Here is a 7,730-nt window from a genome sequence, read left to right on the forward strand (position 1 = left end):
ATGTTGCTCAGATGTCCGACGGTGGCATTTCTCTTAAAGCCCTGTCTGTGATGTCGCTCAGACGTCCGACGGTGGCATTTCTTTTAAGCCCTGTCTGTGATGTCGCGCAGACGTCCGACTGTGGTATTTCTTTTAAGCCCTTTATGTGGTGTCGCTTAGATGCCCGACTGCGGCATGCATTTTGTTTATTTACCTTTTGAGGCGTCGCTTCAGACACCCGATCGGTTTTTAGTTATTTATTTTATTCTTCACGTACTGCAATATTATCGTTATTTTATGAGCATCATCCTGGATCATGACGCATTCATGCATTCATTGATTATATCTTTTGTCCGAACTGTCTTGCGAGTACTTTCGAGTACTCAGCTGGCTTGTTGATTTGGCCAGATGTTGATGAAGGCGATCTCATGGATGAAGAGTTTGATAGCGAGTCCGACGCCTAGAGGAGTCCCAGTCAGTCCCGTGCGATCCTGTTTTGGTCATTGTATTATCCGCTTCCGCAACCCTGAATAAATTCATCGAGCCTCATCTCGACGCTTGATGTACTGCCAGTAGAAGTCAAGTTATCCACCACCGTTTTCCGTCGAGCTAGTAGCATGCCAATCCACCCCCGTGACTTAACCGCTCTTATGTAAGATATTGGCGAGTTTGTAATAAACTGTTGAGCAGCCTCAGCTCAATCCTGTAATATATATTTGATGCTACTGGTTCTCTGTTTATCAAGCTTTGTCTTCGAGAAAGGATGACTTTTCCTATACTGGGTTTAAAAGATCGGTTTTATCAATAATCATTTTATTGAAAAGCCGGTCGTGACATATTTATTCATAATTTGGTTGCCAAATCTCATGCGTGCAATGCATGTGTACCTTAATCTAGTCTAAATGGTGTTTGTGTGTGTGTTGTGCGTGTTGAGGTGCAAATTGTCTTTTTTTTGGTACACGTTAAGCTTGTTCTTCCGAAATTTCAAGTTGCGCCTTGTTATGCCGAAATTTCAAGCTAGCGTCTCTGTCTATCGTGCTGTGAAACTCCTGCCTCTTCAACCCGCGCCTTGTTAGCCCGAAATATTTAAGATATATCTTTGTCTCGTTATGCTCCGACAACTCCCTCCATCTCAACCCGCGCCTTGCTATTCTGAAATTACAACGCGCGCGAAAACTCCCACCTCCTATGAAATCCCGACACGCGAAATGCCCGTGGTACCCCTGAACTGAAAGAACCGCCTCAAATCGGTGGGGGGTACTTTCGTAACTTACCCCACATTTCGGACAAGCGCGTCTCTAAGCCATGGTTCCCCACTGCCATCCCATCCGCCCACCCATTCGTACATCGAGGCCGCGAAAACCCACGACGAAACCCCACACCCTGCTCCGTCCGCCACCCAGTCGGAGCCTCTTCCCCGACGACGTCGTCCACACCAACACCTCGGCGTCCCACATCCACCGTACCGGATGAGGATCCGTCGTCGATCCCATCATCCCGCCGGTTCAGCCACCCCGTCCTCCACCTCCAAGGAGCTGCCTCGACGTTCCCCTCGTCTTTCGCACCACCTCCATTCCCACACCGCCGTATTCACCTGCACCACCGGAAGAGCATCATCATCACCGTTTCCTCGGATGAAGTTGCGGCCTAATCGGTGCCACCAAAGAGGTTGTACACTAATCGCCGCATTTTCTTCTTGATTCGATCTCACGGTGCTGCTGGCACTCGGTCCCGAGCCGACACGGCGCGGATCCATCCACGGCGGCGTCGCTGGCCACTTCCTCCACGGCGTCGCTCCCCTGGCGGCGACGTCCACATCAGTAGGAGCTGCTGCTGCTTTAGCTCTCGTTCGCACTGCTGCTCTGCTCTTGCTCTCGGTCCCCTGCCTGGTCTGCTCTTGCTATTGCTCTTGCTCACGCGGTTGCTCTCGCTCTTGCTCTTGCTTGCAATGCTGCTCCGATTTAGCTACACTTCAGTCAACTGAATCGACTTTTGGGTCAGTCGATTTTCAGGGGGTGGGGGGCTCAGCGAGGTGAAGGAAGAACCAGCCGCAGCGGGGAGGGGGGCTCGCCGGAGAGATACCCCACTATCTATCTTAGGGTTCAGGATGGGGGCGTGCTACCTCTTGAGCACTGCGTTGGATTTCCCCGAAGAGGAGAGGATGATGCAGCAAAGTAGCGTAAGTATTTCCCTCAGTTTTTGAGAACCAAGGTATAAATCTAGTAGGAAACCACGCACAAGTCCCTCGTACCTACACAAAACGATAGCAACTCGCAACCAACGCTTAGGGGTTGTCAATCCCTTCACGGTCACTTACGAGAGTGAGATCTGATAGATAATATTTTTGGTATTTTTGGTAGATAGATGCAAAGTAAAAAAGTAAAAGGCAAAGTAAAAACAAAGCAAGTATATAAAGTGATAGAGATTGATATGATGAGAATAGACCCGGGGGGCATAGGTTTCACTAGTGGCTCCTCTCAAGAGCATAAGTATTCTATGGTGGTTGAACAAATTATTGTTGAGCAATTGACAGAATCGAGCATAGTTATGAGTATATCTAGGCAATGATCATGTATATAGGCATCACGTCCAAAACAAGTAGATCAAAACAATTCTGCATCTACTACTATTACTCCACTCATCGACCGCTATCCAGCATGCATCTAGAGTATTAAGTAAAAACAGAGTAACGCCTTAAGCAAGATGACATGATGTAGAGGGATAAAGTCACGCAATATGATAAAAACCCCATCTTGTTATCCTCGATGGAAACAATACAATACGTGCCTTGCAACCCTTTTTGTCACTGGGTAAGGACACCGCAAGATTGAACCCAAAGCTAAGCACTTCTCCCATTGCAAGAACTACCAATCTAGTTGGCCAAACCAAAAAGGATAATTTGAAGAGACTTGCAAAGATAACTCAATCATACATAAAAGAATTCAGAGAAGAATCAAATATTTACCATAGATAATATTGGATCATAAACCCACAATTCATCGGTCTCAACAAACACACCGCAAAAAGAAGATTACATCAAATAGATCTCCACAAGAGAGGGGCAGAACATTGTATTGAGATCCAAAAAGAGAGAAGAAGCCATCTAGCTACTAGCTATGGACCCGAAGGTCTAAAGTAAACTACTCACACTTCATCGGAGGGGCTATGGTGATGATGTAGAAGCCCTCCGTGGTGGATGCCCCCTCCGACGGAGCTCCGGAACAGGCCCTAAGATGGGATCTCGTGGATACAGAAGGTTGCGGCGGTGGAATTAGGTTTTTGGCTCCCGTTCTGATCGTTCGGGGATATGTAGGTATATATAGGAGGAAGGAGTACGTCGGTGGAGCATCGAGGGGCCCACGAGGTAGGAGGGCGCGCCCAGGGGGCGCGCCCTTCACCCTCGTGACCGCCTCTGGCACTGCTTGGAGTAGGGTCCAAGTCTCTTGGATCACGTTCGGTTGAAAAATCATGATCCCGAAGGTTTCATTCCGTTTGGACTCCATTTGATATTCTGTTTCTTCGAAATACTGAAAAAGGCAAAAAAAAAACAGCAATTCTGGGCTGGGCCTCCGGTTAATAGGTTAGTCCCAAAAGTAATATAGAAGTGGAAAATAAAGCCCAATATAGTCCAAAACAGTAGATAAAGTAGCATGGAGCAATAAAAAATAATAGATACGTTGGAGACGTATCAGGCATCCCCAAGCTTAATTCCTACTCGTCCTCGAGTAGGTAAATGATAAAAAAGAATTTTTGATGCGGAGTGATATTTTGGCATAATTTCAATGTAAAACTTCTTAATTGTGATATGAACATTCAGATCCGAAAGATTCAAGACAAAATTTCATATTGACACAAAAATAATAATACTTCAAGCATACTAATCAAAGCAATCATGTCTTCTCAAAATAACATGGCAAAAGAAAGTTCATCCCTACAAAATCATATAGTTAGGCTATGCTTCATTTTCGTCACACAAAGATATTCCCAACTTCTATACCCCCGATGACAAGCCAAGCAATTGTTTCATACTTAAATAATCTCAAACTTTTTCAACCTTCACGCAATACATGAGCGTGAGCCATGGATATAGCACTATGGGTGGAATAGAATATGATGATGGGGATTGTGTGGAGAAGACAAAAAAGGAGAAAGTCTCACATTGACGAGGCTAATCAACGGGTTATGGAGATGCCCATCAATTGATGTCAACATGAGGAGTAGGGATTGCCATGCAACGGATGCACTAGAGCTATGAATGCTCAACAAAAGAAAACTAGTGGGTGTGCATCCAACTTGCTTGCTCATGAAGACCTAGGGCATTTGAGGAAGCCCATCGTAGGAATATACAAGCCAAGTTCTATAATGAAAAATTCCCACTAGTATAAAAAGACAACTTATGAGACTCACTACATGAAGAACAAGGTGCTATTCTGAAGCACAATATATGAGAATCACTACATGAAGAACAAGGTGCTACTTTGAAGCACAAGTGTGGAAAAAGAGATAGTAGCATTGCCCTTTTCTTTTCTTTCTTTTTTGGGCCTTTCTTTTTTTTAATATATTTTGGCCTTTCTCTTTTATTTGTTTGGTAATGCTCTAATAATGATGATCATCACACTTCCATTGATTACAACATAAGGATTACAACTCGAAACTTAGAACAAGATATGACTCTATATGAATGCCTCCGGTGGTGTACCGGGATGGTGCAATGAATCAAGAGTGACATGTATGAAAAATAATGCATGGTGGCTTTGCCACAAATATGATGTCAACTACATGATCAAGCAATGGCAATATGACAAGAGTAATGTATGTCATGATGTTGATGATGGAAGTTGCATGGCAATATATCTCGGAATGGCTATGGAAATGCCATAATAGGTAGGTATGGTGGCTGTTTTGAGGAAGATATAAGGAGGTTTATGGGTGATAGAGCGTATCCTATCACGGGGTTTGGATGCACCGGCGAAGTTTGCACCAACTCTCAAGGTGAGAAAGGGCAATGCACGGTACCGAAGAGGCTAGCAAAGGCGGAAAGGTGAGAGTGCGTATAATCCATGGACTCAACATTAGTCAAAAGAACTCATATACTTATTGCAAAAATTTAGAAGTCATCAAAAATCAAGTACTACGCGCATGCTCCTATGGGGATGGATTGGTAGGAAAAGACCATCGCTCATCCCCGACCGCCACTCATAAGGATGCACAAGCCAGGTACACTTCATGTTTCAAATTTGTTACATAACTTTAACCATACATGCATGCTACGGGACTTGCAAATTTCTACACAATTATTTCTCAAATTCATAATCACCCAACTAGCACGCCTTTGATATTATCACCTCCATATCTCAAAACAATTATCAAGCATCAAACTTATCTTAGTATTCAATTCACTCAAAAGAAAGGTTCACATATCTTGAACACCAAGTATATTAACATTAAGAAAATTACCATGCTATTAATGACTCTCAAAATAATTTAAGTGAAGCATGAGAGATAAATAGTTTCTTTAAAACAAATCCACCACCGTGCTCTAAAATATATAAGTGTAGCACTAGAGCAAAAATTATCACGCTCAAAAGATATAAGTGAAGTACTATGAGCAAAACTATCAAGCTCAAAAGATATAAGTGAAGCACATAGAGTATTCTAACAAATTCCAATTCATGTATGGCTCTCTCAAAAGGTGTGTACATCAAGGATGATTATGGTAAACTAACAAGCAAAGACGCAAATAATACAAGACGCTCCAAGCAAAACACATATCATGTGGTGAATAAAAATATAGCTCCAAGTAAATTACCGATGGAAATGGACGAAAGAGGGGATGCCCTCCGGGGCATCCCCAAGCTTTGACTTTTTGGTGTCCTTGGATTATCTTGGGGGTGCCATGGGCATCCTCAAGCTTAGGCTCTTGCCACTCCTTGTCCATAATCCATCAAAAGAATTCACCCAAAACTTGAAAACTTCACAACACAAAACTCAATAGAAATCTCGTGAGCTCCGTTAGAGAAAGAAAACAAAAGGCTACTTTAAGGTACTGTAATGAACTCATTCTTTATTTATATTGATGTTAAACCTACTATATTCCAACTTCTCTATGGATTATAAACTATTTTACTAGACATAGATTCATCAAAATAAGCAAACAACACACGCAAAACAGAATCTGTCAAAAACAGAACAGTCTGTAGTAATCTGTAACTAACGCAAACTTCTGGAACTCCAAAAATTCTACCAAAATAGGAAGTCCTGGAAAATTTGTCTGTTGAACAGCAGCAAAAATAATCAACACAAAAGCACGTTCCTGTGATTTAACAAAATTATATTCGTGCGTGCAAAGTTTCTGTTTTTCAGCAGAACCAAATCGACTATCATCGTAAGTATTTCTCAAATTCATAATCACCCAACTAGCACGACTTTCATATTATCACCTCCATATCTCAAAACAATTATCAAGAATCAAACTTATCTTAGTATTCAACGCACTCAAAAGAAAGTTTCACATATCTTGAACACCAAGTATATTAACATTAAGCAAATTACCATGCTATTAATCACTATCAAAATTATCTAAGTGAAGCATGAGAGATCAATAGTTTCTTTAAAACAAGTCCACCACCGTGCTCTCAAAGATATAAGTGAAGCACTAGAGCAAAAATTATCACGCTCAAAAGATATAAGTGAAGCACTATGAGCAAAACTATCAAGCTCAAAAGGTATAAGTGAAGCACATAGAGTATTCTAATAAATTCCAAATCATGTATGGCTCTCTCAAAAGATGTGTACAGCAAGGATGATTGTGGTAGACTAACAAGCAAAGACGCAAATAATACAAGACACTCCAAGCAAAACACATATCATGTGGTGAATAAAAATATAGCTCCAAGTAAATTACCGATGGAAGTGGACGAAAAGAGGGGATGCCTTTCGGGGCATCCCCAAGCTTTGACTTTTTGGTGTCCTTGGATTATATTGGGGGTGCCATGGGAATCCCCAAGCTTAGGCTCTTGCCACTCCTTGTTCCATAATCCATCAAAAGAATTCACCCAAAACTTGAAAACTTCACAACACAAAACTCAACGGAAATCTTATAAGCTCCGTTAGTGAAAGAAAACAAAAGACTACTTCAAGGTACTGTAATGAACTCATTCTTTATTTATTTTGGTGTTAAACCTACTGTATTCCAACTTCTCTATGGTTTATAAACTATTTTACTAGCCATAGATTCATCAAAATAAGCAAACAACACACAAAAAACATAATCTGTCAAAAACAGAATAGTCTGTAGCAATCTGTAACTAACGCAAACTTCTGGAACTCTAAAAATTCTACCAAAATAATAAGTCCTGGACAATTTGTTTATTGAACAGACGCAAAAAGAATCAACGCAAAAGCACATTCCTTTGATTTAACATAACTATATTCGTGTGCGCAAAGTTTCTGTTTTTTAGCAGAATCAAATCAACTATCATCGTAGGTTATCCTATAGGTTCTACTTGGCACAAACACTAATTAAAAGATAAAAACACATCCAAACAGAAGCTAGATGGATTATCTATTGAATAACAGCAAGGAAAAATATTGGGTTGTCTCCGAACAAGCGCTTTTCTTTAAAGCCTTTTTAGCTAGGCATTGAGATTTTAATGATGCTCACATGAAAGACAAGAATTGAAGCACAAAGAGAGCATCATGAAACACGTGACAAACACATCTAAGTCTAACATACTTCCTATGCATAGGCA

Source organism: Triticum dicoccoides, chromosome 7B, assembly GCF_002162155.2.
Source record: "Triticum dicoccoides isolate Atlit2015 ecotype Zavitan chromosome 7B, WEW_v2.0, whole genome shotgun sequence".
NCBI lineage: Eukaryota > Viridiplantae > Streptophyta > Magnoliopsida > Poales > Poaceae > Triticum > Triticum dicoccoides.